This window comes from Xiphophorus hellerii, chromosome 9 (assembly GCF_003331165.1).
Source record: "Xiphophorus hellerii strain 12219 chromosome 9, Xiphophorus_hellerii-4.1, whole genome shotgun sequence".
In the NCBI taxonomy this organism is placed as follows: domain Eukaryota; kingdom Metazoa; phylum Chordata; class Actinopteri; order Cyprinodontiformes; family Poeciliidae; genus Xiphophorus; species Xiphophorus hellerii.
The window spans coordinates 31,726,982-31,742,515 of record NC_045680.1 but is presented as its reverse complement, the minus strand read 5'-3'; the positions used below and the strand labels follow the sequence as shown (position 1 = coordinate 31,742,515).

The 15,534-nt window shown below is 42.9% G+C and overlaps 1 protein-coding gene and 1 long non-coding RNA gene across 15 annotated transcripts in view; one reads left to right on the top strand and one right to left on the bottom strand.

Moving 5' to 3' along the window:
• Positions 1-15,534, bottom strand: part of mast2 (microtubule associated serine/threonine kinase 2) — an 80,246-nt gene that overhangs the window by 46,006 nt on the left and 18,706 nt on the right. For 2 of the 14 annotated variants that reach the window (XR_004340471.1, XR_004340474.1), the window contains exon 1: positions 6,987-7,034. The exons of 10 other annotated variants lie outside the window; for them this stretch is intronic. The gene's annotated coding sequence lies outside the window, so the exon portion shown is untranslated. Of the gene's footprint in view, positions 1-6,986; positions 7,035-7,107; positions 7,662-15,534 lie in introns of those variants that run through there. 2 more of the 14 variants (XR_004340470.1, XR_004340472.1) reach the window with 2 other exon arrangements.
• LOC116725830 (uncharacterized) lies at positions 608-2,041 on the top strand. Its single transcript, XR_004340496.1, has 2 exons — positions 608-1,179; positions 1,255-2,041. It is a non-coding gene; the product is annotated as an uncharacterized LOC116725830 (long non-coding RNA).

Genomic DNA, 15,534 nt, shown 5'->3' with positions numbered 1-15,534 from the left:
GTTCCTCCCTGCATTGGATAAACGTTCCTCTAGGTATTCAAACCAGAAACTGGAAGCAAACTGGTGGAAAATTAATAACATTTCCACATAAAATACGCCACATTAGCATGTTCCCAAAGTCCTCCACTCTTTAAGGGCTTATAATGCCAGCTTGAATAAAACTTAAGACAAATAAAACTGTAAATATAGAGGATGATGGGGCATAAAAACAAACGCTGTCCAGCCAATGTACCCAAGACGGACATAAAAGAAGCTAGCTAGCTTCTAGGGTACGTTAGCAACTAGATTTTCTGTCCATTTTTTCTTATTCAACAACAAAAATCTTAATCCAATATGACTCAGCTTTTATGTGCCTTTCACCTATAGATTATTTTAAACAGTTTTCCTGGATGTTAGGTCTAGTCAAAGTAATAATCAGCATCAGAAGCATCTGACAGTCATGAATAAGATCTCCTCATTAGTATAGTGGTGAGTGTCCCCGCCTGTCATGCGGGAGACCGGGGTTCGATTCCCCGACGGGGAGTGAAGTTTGTTTCAGGTCCCTCTTGAAAATGAGATCTAGATCTCAACGGGGTTTACCTGATTAAATAAAGGAATATAAATCTGATCTGATTGGCTGTTGAGCTGAAAGTCTGATAAAAACAAACATCTTATCCAGAAAGCCTTAAATTATTTCAGGATCAGTTGTAAATTTTAGGGAGGAATGATAAATCCTCACCAACATCGGTATCGACCGATATTAGTCATTATTTAACATATCGATATCTGTCCGATAAATAAAATTGGGCCAATAATAACAGCCCATATTTATTTATCCTGTTGCCTCCCCCAAAGGTGGTGAAATATATATAATAATGGTAAATATTGGTAATCAGCAAGATTAATATCGGCCCAAATTTTCATATCAGTGCATCCCTAAGAAATTTTAGTATCATTTAAAATGTGAAAACAGCCTCAGTTATTGCAGTTAGACACATATTTTGAAGCTCAGTTTGTTTAAGAAAAATCCTAGACTGTTTTTAGTTTGTAGCTTTCTGATTGGCTGATCAGTTCGCCTTGGCGTCTCCTCTCCAGGAAGTGCATCTTTCCCCTCATACAGGAAGCCTAAAGCTACATCCTTGGTGCAGAAAGCAGCACAATCACAGGTCCTTCCTGCAGCAAGTCTTCACATCCCTGCTGGTACTGAACTCTGTTCTCGTTTCGTGTTTTGTTTCCGGATGTCTCTGGTTTCTGATCAGAAATATTTCCTTCCAGAATGTCGCAGCACTCCGGTTTATTCCCACACTTGATTCTGATTTGTCCCACTCATCAGGAAAACAGGCGTCCGTTTGTTCCAGCCGGACGCCGATCTCCCACCATCATTCCAGCTGCAGGATGATCCGAACGCCAGCTGCTCTCCCTGGAAGCGAGAGTAGCTGCAAGGCATGCTGGGTAATTCCTTCACAGATTCGCTCCTCAAGCAGAGAGGATCCAGCACGAACGCAGGCGGGAGAAAAAGGCTTCACTGAGATAAACACGAAGGAATCCACTCAGCTCCAGATGTGACAGATAAAACTTCTGCCAAAGCAGAAAACCTGCTGGACGCAGGTTTTCTGCGTCCAGCAGAAAACCTGTTTCATCAGAACGGAAAGAAACGTCTGAGCGTCAAAAACAAGAGTCTGTTCAACTTTAATCACTTTAAAAGTTTCAATCTCTGCAGGATTTAAAGGCAGACATCTTCAAAAGAGTAAACCCTAAACCGCCTTTTGTAACGACTTTCAACGTAAATGCACCGCCAAACACAAACAGGAAGCACTTCCATATATGGATGATGACAAAGCATCTGGAAATGTTTGACGGTTATCAGAAAATATTTGCTTTTGACTGCAAAATGACTTTTTTATGGGAATGAGTGGAAAAGATGGAATGACAATTGGATGACCAGAGGAAGTAGACGACGGGTTTGTCCTCCCAGCTTTGAGTTTACGATCGTACCAGAAACGTGAATAAAAAGGTTCCGACCAGAGCGTTTATACGTAATAAAATAAAAGTCATTAACTGCTTTTAAATCTATCTAATATTTCAAAATTAATTCATTAAGATCCAGATCCTACTCTAAAAACGGTAGTGTGGGAAAATGTTCACGTAAAACCCAGACTGATTATGTAGAGAAAAATGAGGCTTACATCACTGAACGGCTCGCTAACATGAAGTAAGCTAACGCAGATGGCTGAAGCAGAAACTGCTACGTTACACCTGAATGCTGACAATGTTTCAGTGTTTCAAATGATTCATCCTGTGATGAAGAACAGCAAAGAGAGAGCGTTTAAGCTCTCCACTGGGTGCCGGTTTGCTATGTCTCCAGCTGCTGGACTCAGAGAGTATTTCTCCTGATTTCCCCCTCCACACATATTGCCCTGCCTTCACTCTTCAGCTACTTTCAGCTGCCTGGAGCTTCGCTTCAGAAACTCATGAAGATGACAATGAACTAAAAACCAGGAAAATTTAAAAAGAAAAGCTGTAAAAACGACGACGCATGACGTTTAAAACCTGCCGGTTTCAGAGTTTATCCTCAGAAACAGCAACAGAAAAAATCAGTTGGACAAAATCCATTAGTTCACAAAAATCACATAAAGTTCCCAAAGGCAAGAGGAGGCAGAGTTCCCAGAAACTAGACTCCAGTCAGCGATACTTTATCATGTTCATATTCAACTGAAAGCAAGAAGACATCCGATAAATTATTCAAGAGTAAAAACGTGTTTGACTCAAGAGTATCTGATGAAAACATCGATAATTTATCGTTGATATGTTGATAATTTAAAGAATAAAAATAATTCATATAAACTAAAATAAAATAAAAACGTTTTCCCAATCAGTTCCTGTCGTTAATAGAACTGATCTCTGTCTCTGTCTGGTGAATCCTGTTCAAACCAGTGACGTTACTCACAGCAGGACGAGGATCCAGTCAAACCTAAAGATCCTCCAGGTGTCAGTAAATGGACTCTGGACGGTTCTGAAGAAGGTTCTGGACTCGTCTTCCTCACCTCTCTGCTCTCCTGCATGATGTTCAGCCTCAAACCAAACCAGCTGACTGACCGCCGGAGCGCCAGGCGCTTCCTGTCCCGGCCCGTTTCCACGGCAACCTGCAGCCCCGGCGGGCTGGCCATGGACCGCGGTGGACCTCCAGCCAGACTGAGGCCTGGTCCCAGCAGCACCGGCGCTTTAATGCCCCCTAATCCCACAAGAACATTTAACCGTTTCCCTTTAACTGAGCCGATTCTGGTTCAGAACCAGAACTGCAGATTTCACAGGCTCAGAACCGGAGGGGCTGTTCTGGCCGCGTTCGCTCCGGTACCGTCGGACCTGGACGTGTTCAAAGGAAACACTCAAGAAAGTCAACCTGAAGGCAGATTGAAGCAACGTGATGCTGAACAGAATTTAAAACCCGCTGCAGCCAGGGGGCGCCATTTCTGAAAACTGGACCAGTGCTGGTTACTAACTGGTTATTTTAATCAGCAGGGTTTAGTGTGGAAAACTCTGCTGCTAATGTTGATCCAACAGAACCAGAACCAGCCGGGTCACCGCAGGAAACCCTTTAATTCACTCAGGTTTGTTTAAAGTCCAACAAGTGAAACCAGTGACACCAGTGAAACCCCTGATGATTGCAGCTTTTATCTCTATTTTCTGGATCATCTCCCCGTCAGTGGTTCAGAAACGACGCTGTCAGCTGATTTCAGGAGAACTCCCAGCAGCCCCAGTCTGGGCCAACCGGGAAGCAGACGGCTGATGTCAGCAAGCCGCCTCCATGAAGACTCCGGGTCGAATCGGGTCGCCATCAGAACGCCTTTTGTTCGGGCCGCACGGCGCTGATGGAGCTCTGAATGGACGAGCTAATCCTGTTTCTCACGCTGCAGCAGAACCAGTCTGGGCGTCTGGCCGACTGGGAACCAGTTACCACAGGAACCAGTTAAAACCTGAACCAGAGAAACTGGGACGGTTTTAGAAACTCAACCAGAACGCAAATTCTTAGGAAGTTCTTATAAAAGCTCGGAGACAGACTCCATTGTCAGGGGCGGGGCTTCGTCATCAGGGGCGGGGCTTTACCATGATGGGCGGGGCCTCGTCATCAGGGGAGGTACAATCTGATCTGGATCATTCTTCACGTTACAGATTGTCTGATCGACTCCCTAGCTGTGCTTCCATTAACATTTTTTTATGCACATTGTAAGAAATTAAATTAGAAACGGTTCATGAAAGCAGAAAAATCTGAAAAAACATCCTCAATTTTGCAAAAACGTTTTCACGGCTAGCTTGATGTGGGTTCTGGTTTCCAAATAAAGATTGACAGGCTAATGGGGAAATGAAAACATCTGCTGAATAAGTTTTAGCTAAAGCCCCAATCCACTGGTGGGCCAGAGCCTTACCAGAGGAACCAAACTCTGCACTGTTCCTGCTTCTGAGTGCTTTGCTCCATGCTAACTAGCAACCTCTACTTCCTGCTGGCAACCTCTACTTCCTGTTTACTCCAGCCATGTATAGCGTCAACATCTGATGACATCACGCTCTGCGTAGCCCGGTTGATTCTCTCCAATCAGTCGATGGAATCACCTAATTCAGATTTTCCTTTTTTTGTGGAGTTTTAAAACTTTGTTCAAAATTCAAAACATTCAGATGAAACGGCTACTGCAGTGAATCAGATGTTTAGTGATAATGGGTCAGATTGACGGTTTAGCTGGAAGTAAACCTCCACTTCCTCTGTTCATCTGGCGGCTGTGACCTTTGACCTCAGGAGGCTAATGAATCCCAACCTGATCTAACGTCAACAGCAGCTGGACGTTCCTGCTGCGATCCAAACTGCTGTCCTGACCGGACCTTTCCTTCCACTCCAGAACAGAATATTCTGTCTCACCGCTCCATCAGCGCCACAGACGCTCCTGGACCGGATCGCTGTCCAGCTGGTTCCAGATGTTGCTGCGGCAGCGTGGGCGACCAGCAGCAGCCGGCGATCCAGAGGAGGCGTTCCCTCCAGAACCACTCAGTTGTCGGCCAGGGTTCACCGACCCGAGGTTTAAACAAGATTCATTTTTATTTATTTTTTTTCCCCATTTTTTTCTCCGAAGAGTTTTTGCGGCTCGTATTTTTTCGACAGTAGGCAGACAGGAAGGAGGGTGAGGAGAGGGGGGAAGACATGCGGCAAAGGTCGTCGGGACCGGGAGTCGAACCCGCGACGTCCGCGTGGAGGACTAAGGCCTCCAAACGTGGGGCGTGCTAACCCGCTGCGCCACCACAGCACGCCCCAGATTCATTTTAAAAAATCCCCAGAAAAACCAGGAGCAGAAATAAAACCAGTAGGATGATCCAATAGAACCTCGGTACCAGAACCAACAGGAACAGACAGAATCCTTACTTTAACTAAACTTTAAGAATCAATTAAATATTAATGATAAATTAACTTGAGCTCAATAATTCTGATTATTGATATTTTTTGAAGAGCAATTTTGTTAACAGAAACTTCATAATACATTTTATTTACAGTTTCAGAATTTTATTTGTTTTTAAATTATTTTTAGTTGTTTGATTTTAATATTCAAAACTTCTCTGAATAAAATCAAAAATATTCAAAGATGTTCCTGAAAAACAGAGTTAATGTTTTAAAAAACAAAGTCATGAAGTTACTACTTGAAAATCGTCACAAAACAACAAAACTATTGTTTTGTAACGGAGCGCTGCGGCAGCCATCTTTACCGTCTGAAACGTAGCGCAGTGGCGGCCATCTTTACCGTCTGAAACGTAGCGCAGTGGCGGCCATCTTTACCGTCTGAAACGTAGCGCAGTGGCGGCCATCTTTACCGTCTGAAACGTAGCGCAGTGGCGGCCATCTTTACCGTCTGAAACGTAGCGCAGTGGCGGCCATCTTTACCGTCTGAAACGTAGCGCAGTGGCGGCCATCTTTACCGTCTGAAACGTAGCGCAGTGGCGGCCATCTTTACCGTCTGAAACGTAGCGCTGCGGCGACCATCTTTACCGTCTGAAACGTAGCGCAGTGGCGGCCATCTTTACCGTCTTAAACGTAGCGCAGTGGCGGCCATCTTTACCGTCTGAAACGTAGCGCAGTGGCGGCCATCTTTACCGTCTGAAACGTAGCGCAGTGGCGGCCATCTTTACCGTCTGAAACGTAGCGCAGTGGCGGCCATCTTTACCGTCTTAAACGTAGCGCAGTGGCGGCCATCTTTACCGTCTGAAACGTAGCGCAGTGGCGGCCATCTTTACCGTCTGAAACGGAGCATTGGCAAACAAAATGGATGAACTTCAAGCCCAAAAAGAACCAGAGTTTTACATCATTCTGCAGTCAGAGGTCTCTTCAGATTGGTTGTAAGACTGACTGTTACTGAAGATCATCAACGACTCTGTGAAGACGACATTTAATTCCTCTCTGGGATAAATAGAAGATTTTAAAACTGAACTTTAAAGCTCAACTTTGTGTGAAAGTGAAATATTGGTTCAGTGAACAGAATCTCTGGTCAGGAATGAACCGATCACCGATATCAGCTGTTTCAGCTTCCTGCTACGGTCACATGACCAAACAGACGCCATGACGCCGCTCCCAAAACACAAACAGCAACAACAAGGAAGTAAACATCAGCTGTTAGCATCAAACCGATGTTGACGCAGAGCATCTCTGGTTCTGGTTTTAGTAAAGAGAACATTTCCTGTCCTGAAGAAATCTCAGCAGTTCAGGTGAAAATGAACCTCAAAAATAATCAATCTCTGATCAGAAGCTGCTGATAAAACTAAAATATGACTTAAAGTAAAAAATATGAAGGGAAATCCGAAGCATTTCATCTGAAATCCTGCAATGAATCCCAAAAATAATCCAGGTCACCTCCAGCTGCCTGGTGTCCTGCATTGAGCCCCCGCCCTGCGTGTTTAGAAACCCTGGATCTGCAGGAGGGGGTGCTGACTCAACGATACCGGATCAGAAACGCAGATCAGAAAGTCGTTAACACCTGAATATCCTGGTCATCTTCCTCCTGCTGCATCAGGATGGATCTCCTCCTGTTGGTCAACCAAATTCAAACACACATGTCTGCTCGGCGTTTGACCTTTGACCCCTGCAGAGACCCCTACCTGGAGCCCTCTGCGCCTCAGGATGCTGGAGTCGTCCATGATCCGTCTTCCTGCCGACTTCAGGTGCTTCCTATGGAAACCAACTGGGAGGAGTTACATAAGAGCCCATCTGCCGGATCCGGCCCGGTTCTGATCCAGATCCGGTTCTGATCCAGATCCGGTCCTGATCCAGATCCGGTGTTTTCTCCTCGTCTCGTCTTCTGAATCCTCTCCTGCTTCTCTTCCTGTTATTCCGGCTCGTTGTGATGGGCTGACATGCGGATCATTCCTGTGTTTCCGTCCGGAGCCAGGACTCCATTCAACGGACCGGACCGGACCGGACCCGCCCTCTGCCTTACTGCAGCGCTCCGGACCAGATTCCTGAGGGATCCGGAATGAAAACAGAAAAAGTTGCGGCCGGGTGTTTGCTAGCGGCCGGCTATGGCGGTCGTTTCCATGCCAACGTGCCGGGCCAGCGCTCCGGGTTCTGGTGCCGCTCCAGCAGAGCTGTGGTGGCGTTCCTCCCTCGCCTGCCGTCGCTAGGGTGCACTCTGGCTCCGCCCCCTTCCTTTCATCACACACTGCCTCTCTCTCTCTGCTGCAGCGGCCAATCAGGAGCCAGCAGGAGACGGACAGACGCTCGAAATGAATGGGAGAAGAAGAGCGCTCCTCCCCCACACACACACAGAGAGAGAGGGAGAGAGGGAGCGGTGTGTGTGTGTGTGTGGCTCATGGTTCATGTCAAACAGATGAATTATTAATGATGGCAGCAGAGATTAAAGGCTGCAGAGGTTGAGCAGCGCCGTGAGACCGGCTGCTGAACATCGGGTTTCATCTGGATCGAAACAAAACGGGAAGTTTTTGCCTTCAAACTCCTGGGAAGATTTAATCCCTGGTTTTACTGGAAAACCACAAATAAACGCTTTTACAATTTATGCTGGAAATGAAGAGATTTAAATGAAATTTTATGCAATTATGGGTGAATTTATGATAAGCAAAAGAAAAAAACTTTCATTTTGTGGTTTCTTGTTGCCACAGACAGTAAAGAATAACTGAGGTTCTGCAGAACCTCCCTCCAGGATGAACTCTGGATGTTTCACAGAACAAAAGCTAAACCTGACAGTCTGCCAGGAAAACGTTTTCCATGATGGCCGACAGGTGCAAAGTCAAAGTAAACTGCAAAACAAGCTGCAAACACGAATGATGAAAACTATAAAAACAAAAAGAAGTGCAACAGAAAAATGCTGCAATCAGCGTAAAAGCAAAAGGAGAAATGAAGCAAAGAGCAAAACCAGCAGCGAGTATCAAACAGTGAAGAGCAGAACTCCTCCAAACCAGCAGGGGGCGTCCGTCACCAGGTCACACAGAACCCGACGCTTAAAAAGTCTTTTCCAACATGACAGCGCAGCAGCAGCTGCTCCACACTCCTCCTCTCCGCTCTGCTCAGACCGGTTCTGTTCACGGCCCGGTCCGAGGGAAGCGGATCCGTCGGCGCCCCCTCCCCGCTCCGTTCAGAGCCTCGGTGTTAATGAGGGCAAAGGTCACCAGGGTCAGAGACAGGAATGTTCACATGGTCAGAGGAAGAGCGACTGAAGCAGCTTGAACTCCAGAACCGAACTGAGCAGACTGGACCGCCAGGACCGACCAACTGTGGCAATAAGCAATAAATCAATAATCACTTGATTAATTAACATGAGCTCAGTCATTTCCATCTGAATCATTTACCGTTTTTCTTCCTACAAACACCTGGATGATGAAAGTCTCCAGTCGGTGTTTAGGTCAGAACCTTTTTCAATCAATCAATCAATCTGATCGATCGATTAATCAATCAAATTTATAAACACCCTTCATACTAAAAGCATCTCAAAGTCCTTCAGAAACATCATAGTTCATTTCATTTATTTTTTTATGTTTATTAGGATGTAAAGTTTACTGATGGTTGAGAATGTGTTATAATTCAGTTACCATCATATTACTGGAAAATTATCTCAAAACAACAATATTATCGTTTATTGCAATAATTTCTGGACGATTTATTGTCGAGAAACGTTTGTTATCGCGACAAGCTAACGCCACATCTGAACCAAATCAACATCTTTCACCTCATTCAAAGGTTTCTGCTGAGAAACATGACAGGAAATCAGGAAATCCTGTTTCTTCTGCCTCACAGGGCGGTCCGTGTGTTTCCAGCAGCCGGGTCTGTTTGGACCCGTTTGGACCCGTCAGGCCCAGATTCCTGGCCTCCAGCGTGAAGCGGGCTGCGACTTGGAGAGGAGAAAATGAGTCTGAGCACATCGACCACTCCAGGCTGAAGGATTTTTATTTTATCATGATGTTGAATCAGTTTCACTCTGGCGTTCCGACTCTTCCAGTTGAACAGGAAACAAGAAATCTGGCAGATTTTATCCACCACAGATAATCCAGATTATTCTGAGTTCAGCTCAAACAGAATCAGAGTCTGACGAACCAGAAACAGCCTGAAGCTGAATGGTTATGCTGTTGACTATTAGCTGTATGCTAAGCTACGTGCTTTTTTAGCTACGAAGGAAGACAAAGAATAACAAAACAGAGTACCATGAAAACAACAGTAAAAAAATGTAGAAACACGTAAACTAAACCCCAAGACAGCGCAGAGCAGATTTAGCTTTCCACAGCAGCATTAGCTTTCCACAGCAGCGTGTCGTCCATGCAGCAGACCCAAACACCAAACAAGCTGCAGACACCGGACATCGTTTGTTTGCTGCGGCTGTTAGCTAACAGTGTGCAAGTTGTGTCAGAACAACTATGCAGCTTTTATTGCAGATCTGTCAAATAAAAAAAGCTCAGCAATAGATTGATGGTGTGAGATTAAACATTTATTTTTAGAGTGAATATTTCAAGTTTTATTTGTAGCAGTCAGAAGGATTTAACCACTGAAGTGGAGGATCAGTGTTCTGTTACTGCATTTTTAGTAATAAAATGTTTAATTTATCCTTTTTCAAAATGAATTAAATAGTTTGTTTACTTAAATGTTATTTTTGTGTGTTTGTAGTACTTAGTAGCATCTGCAGAACCAATTACTCGATTAATCGTCTGAATACTCGATTACTAAAATAATTATCTGAAGGTAAGGCTACGATCAGAAGCTCCTGTCTGCTGCTAAAGCCTCCATTTTAGCAATTCGACCTCTGATGAAGAGCAGCAGCTGAGGAAGAGGAGGACAGACCTCCTAAAACTCTTCCTCCTCTGTGGCAGAGACGATAAGAAAACGCTGAGTCAGCCTGGAGAGACTGCGAGGAGAAACCAGGAGAGAAAAGTGGGCTGAAGATACACAGAGGACAGACTGCTGCGCGAAGAGGGGCAGAGAAACATGCAGCTGCATCTTTAGCTGCAGCTCAAGATGCAGCTAAAGATGCAGCTGCATGTGTAGCTGCTGCACATGTTTAGCATGGACCGGCTGCAGGAGTGAGGAAGCCGCGCTGCGTTCAGAGTCGCCGCCGTCGGCAGATCGGCTGCTTCGGTTTAAAGGTTTCAGTCCAGATTCAAACGAGATGTGAAGCTGAAAACAGAACCTGATCTCACTCTTCAAAATGGGAACAACTGGAGAACATGTCTGACAAACGCTTAAAGCTGTCAGACGTGGGGCGCTGTGGAGCCGCGAATCAAGATGGCAGCTTAAAGTGGATGCTCCGTGTGACCTGCACCAAATCTTCGATAAAACCCAGGATTAGAAACATAATTTGGATCTGAAGATGTCAAAATCGACCACTCTTAAGGATTGTGATATTTTCACACGAAAACGCGGTTCCCAAAAACCAACTAAAACTGATATTTCGGGAACAGATCAAGACAAAGAAGGTGCCGCTAGCATTGATAGCATGTGTGACCTTAGCACGGTACTAGCTGAGCTTCGGTCGTTACATTCCGAGTTCGGTGGATTTGGAAATAAACTGGACAGCATAGATAACCGTATGGGTGAAATGACGAAGTCCATTGCTTCTCTGGAAAAAACATAGCAGAGGTGAAGCAAAATGTTGCGGCTAATGCTACTAGACTGGAGGAAGCTGAAAACAGAATCGTGTCGGTGGAGGAACTTTTAGAAGCTAGTACGGCTAGTCTGACCAAAACCCTGAAGCGAATATCCTATTTGGAGGCGAAGACCGACGACCTGGAGAATCGAGGCCGAAGGAAGAATCTGCGCCTTTTTGGGCTCCGGGAGAGCGCTGAAGGTCAGCGGCCTTTACTGGACTTTATACGGGAGATGCTGCCGCGCTGGCTGGAGACCGATAGATCCTTCATTATTGAGAGGGCCCACCGCACTCTGGCACCTCCGAAGCCGAACCAGCACAGAGCCGTCCTCATTCGTTTCCTGAATTTCCAAGATCGGGAATTTGTTTTCCGTTCTACAAAACAACGCAATATTCAATACGATGGAAATAAACTTTTCTTCACTCAAGATCTTTCAGCAGAAACCATCCGACAGCGAGCTGAGTTCGATAACATCAGGAAGGCTTTTTCTGAAAAGGAAATGTTCCGCGGGTTTCAATACAATCCATGCAAAATGAGTTTCCAGCTGTTTTCATCTCCTAAGGAAGCTGGGATTTCCTCCCACATACTGGAGAGAACTGACTGTACTGGTGACCGGTTCAGTTCCTGAACCACAAAATCAGCTGCTTATATCTGATATCTGTTTCTCTGTCTCAGCTGACACAATATCCAGTTAATTTTTGGTGTATGTATAAGTCATAGGTAGCTACGGAGTGACTTCGTTTTGGCTTTTTTTTTTCTTCTCTTATGCGGGATAGTTCTATATGTTCGTATAACACTTTTAGCAAATACTTTTGTACTTGCTGGTTATGTATGTCACGTTAATACGAAATATCTTCGGTTAAACGCCTCAGAAGAGGGAATTTATGGTTATTTATGGGTTCGCTGTATTAATGTTTCTACTATGGTGTATGGTTCACGGGCACCACTGTTGCTTTTGAAGTGGGCCTCATAGTTCAGCTACTCCTCTTATTAGTGGATTAGCAAAAGCCCCAATTTATTAATCTGAGTAAGGGAGGGGGGGAATTAAGGGTTATGTGTCACTTTCTGGGTTTTTTTCTTTTATTTAGTTACTTATTTTATTTTACTCAAATCTGTGTGTATTTTCCGTTAACTCAGCGTCATGTTTTGTTATTAACATTCCAAAAAAAATAATAAAGGATGGAACAAGTTAATACTCACATTTCTTACATAAAAATTACAAGTTGGAATGTGAGAGGTCTTCGGAATCAAACTAAACTGAAACAGGTTATAAACAGGATTAAGCAACTTAAATCGAAGATAATTTTTCTTCAAGAAACACATTTAACAAACTGTGAGATAAAGTCTGTTAAAAATAGATGGCCGGGCCAGGTGATATATGCATCATATGATAATTATGCAAGAGGCGTAATTATTTTGATCCATAAAAGCATACCATTCCAAATTGTAAGAACAATAAAAGATTCAGCTGGTAGGTATGTAATTGTCCAGGGTAATATTTTCTCATTTACTCTAAATTTAGTGAGTTTATATGGTCCAAATGAAAATAAGCCAACATTTTTTGAAGACCTGTTTCTTACTATATCTACTCTTAAAGGACTTTATATAATTGGAGGAGATTTTAACTGCACTTTAAACCCAAATATTGACCGATCAATTGGCCCAGATGCTTATAAAAAGCAAACTAGAAAATTAATAAGTCAATATATATTGGATATCAACTTGGTGGAAGTGTGGAGAGAACAAAATCCTGATAAAATAGAATTCTCTTGTCACTCGGGTATACACAGGTCCCGCTCACGTATAGACTATTTCCTTGTTTCAAGAGAACTTTTATCAATGATCAAACAATGTCAGTATGACAGCATAGTGATCAGTGATCATGCACCTATCTCACTGAATATTCACATAGAAAACTTGGTGCATAATACACCTCGTTGGCGGTTTCAAGCAAAATGGCTACAAGATCAAAATTTTGTCAGATTGATAGGGGAGAAGATAGATACTTATTTTGAATTAAATACGGATCAGACCTCCGCCGCAGTGAGATGGGAAGGATTCAAAGCATATATTCGAGGTGAAATTCTTAGCTATACAAGTACAAAAAACAAACAACAAAAGAAGCGAATGGAAATTCTGGGTAAACAAATAAAATTTTTGGAATTAGACTTAAATACCAATGATGACCAAACAAAGCAGAGTGAATTGTTACGTTTGAGAACTGAATATAATAAATTATCTTATGAAGCAGCAGCAAAAAGTTTAATGTGGTTAAAACAATCTTATTATGACCAAGGCGAGAAAGCTGGGAAATTATTGGCGTGGAGAATTAAGAAAATACAAAGTGAAAGAGCAATTAATAGTATAAAGACCCCCTCTGGTAGAGTAACAGTAGATCCAGCTGAAATTAACAATAGCTTTAGGCAATTTTATGTAAATCTATATAAATCGGAGTGCTGCCACGCTTCGGAAGAACAAGATATGTTCTTAGATCAACTTCAGTTTCAGACACTTACAGAAGAGACAAAAAAGGAATTGGATACAAATTTAACGATTGAAGAAATTTCACAGGCCATACAAAGTATCAACGGCGGTAAAGCTCCTGGGCCAGACGGTTTCCCTATTGAATTCTATAAAACTTTTAAAGAAAAACTTATAACCCCGCTCTTTAATATGTATGAAGAAGCATTTAGAAGTGAAGTTCTCCCACCTACTCTGAGACATGCAATGATCACACTGATGTTAAAGCCTGGTAAACCCCCTGAGGAGTGTTCCTCATTTAGACCAATCAGTCTGATGGGGGTGGACACTAAAATACTTTGCAAAGTTTTAGCAAACAGACTGGACCCCTTTATCTCGTATTTAGTTCATAACGATCAAAATGGCTTTATACCAAAACGTCAAGGGTTTCACAATATAAGAAGAGTCCTAAATATAATTCATGAGAAATTTGACGCTAAAGATACTGCTTTATTATCACTTGATGCCCGTCAGGCCTTTGATAGAATTGAATGGTCATATCTATTTAACGTTCTTCCGAGGTATGGATTTGGTTGCAATTTCCTCAGATGGGTTAAACTTTTGTATACAATTCCTGAAACCAGTGTTTGGACAAATAATTTAGCCTCCAAACCTTTCATATTAGAACGTTCCACTCACCAGGGTTGTCCGTTATCTCCGATGTTATTTGTCTTAGCTATAGAACCCTTGGCAATGATGATAAGAATGCGAACTGATCTATTTGGCATTCAGTTGGGAGACCAAGAGCATAGATTGGCATTGTATGCTGATGATCTGATCGTTTTTTTGACAAGCTTGTCCATTAGCATCCCAAATTTAATGCAACAAATAGAGTTGTTTGGTCAGTTTTCTGGCTACAAAATAAATGATTCAAAGTCCTCTATCCTATTTTTGAACAGGGACGAAAGACTGAACCCGGTTAGACAAACCCCCTTTATCAATGCAAGAGAGGGATTTGTGTACCTTGGTGTTAAGATCACCTCAGACATTAAAACAATTGTATCAGCAAACTATGATCCTCTGGTCAGTGAAGTAAACGAGTCACTGAATAATTGGATGATAATGCCCATATCAATGATTGGCCGAATAAATGTGATTAAAATGAATATATTGCCAAAATTTTTGTATCTTTTTCAGACAATTCCTCTGCCTCTTCCAAAACAATTTTTTGATGGTTTAAATGGTATTTTCAGTAGATTTATTTGGAATAATAAAAAACCTGGATTAAGACTTCGCCTGTTGTACCTGCCATATGAGAGAGGGGGGTTGCAACTTCCTAATCTTAAATTGTATTATTGGTCTGCCCAGCTACGTTCAGCTATGTTTTATTTCTCAACCAAATCACCCCCAGCATGGATAAAAATTGAACAATTAATAACAAACCTTAGATTAAATCTGTATTTGTATTCCGCAAGACCAAAGCAACTGATAAAAATGACAAAAAATCCCTTTCTGAAAAACACAATTGATGTTTGGTATAGGACCCATCAATATATTGGAGATACCCCTTCCATTTCCTCTTTCTCACCCATCTGGGGGAACAGATATTTTAAGACAGGGACAGCTGATGGAGGTTTCAAAATCTGGGCAAATAAAGGTGTACAGAAACTGGCAGATCTTTATAAGGATGACAGGCTTCTTACATTTGAGCAGTTATGCCAAATATATAGCATTCCAAAGAAACACTTTTATAAGTATTTACAAATTAAACATTTTATTATGTCAAAACATAAAACGATTGAATCCAAACCACCACTATCATACCTAGAGAATATTGTGCTAGGAAATTTAGAGAGGATAGGTCATATTTCTTTATTTTATATAGCTTTACTAAGGCACGATGAGGAATCCACTGCAGATAAATTGGATGCATGGAGAGCTGACATCCAAGAGGAGATACAAGTAGCAGACTGGAATACT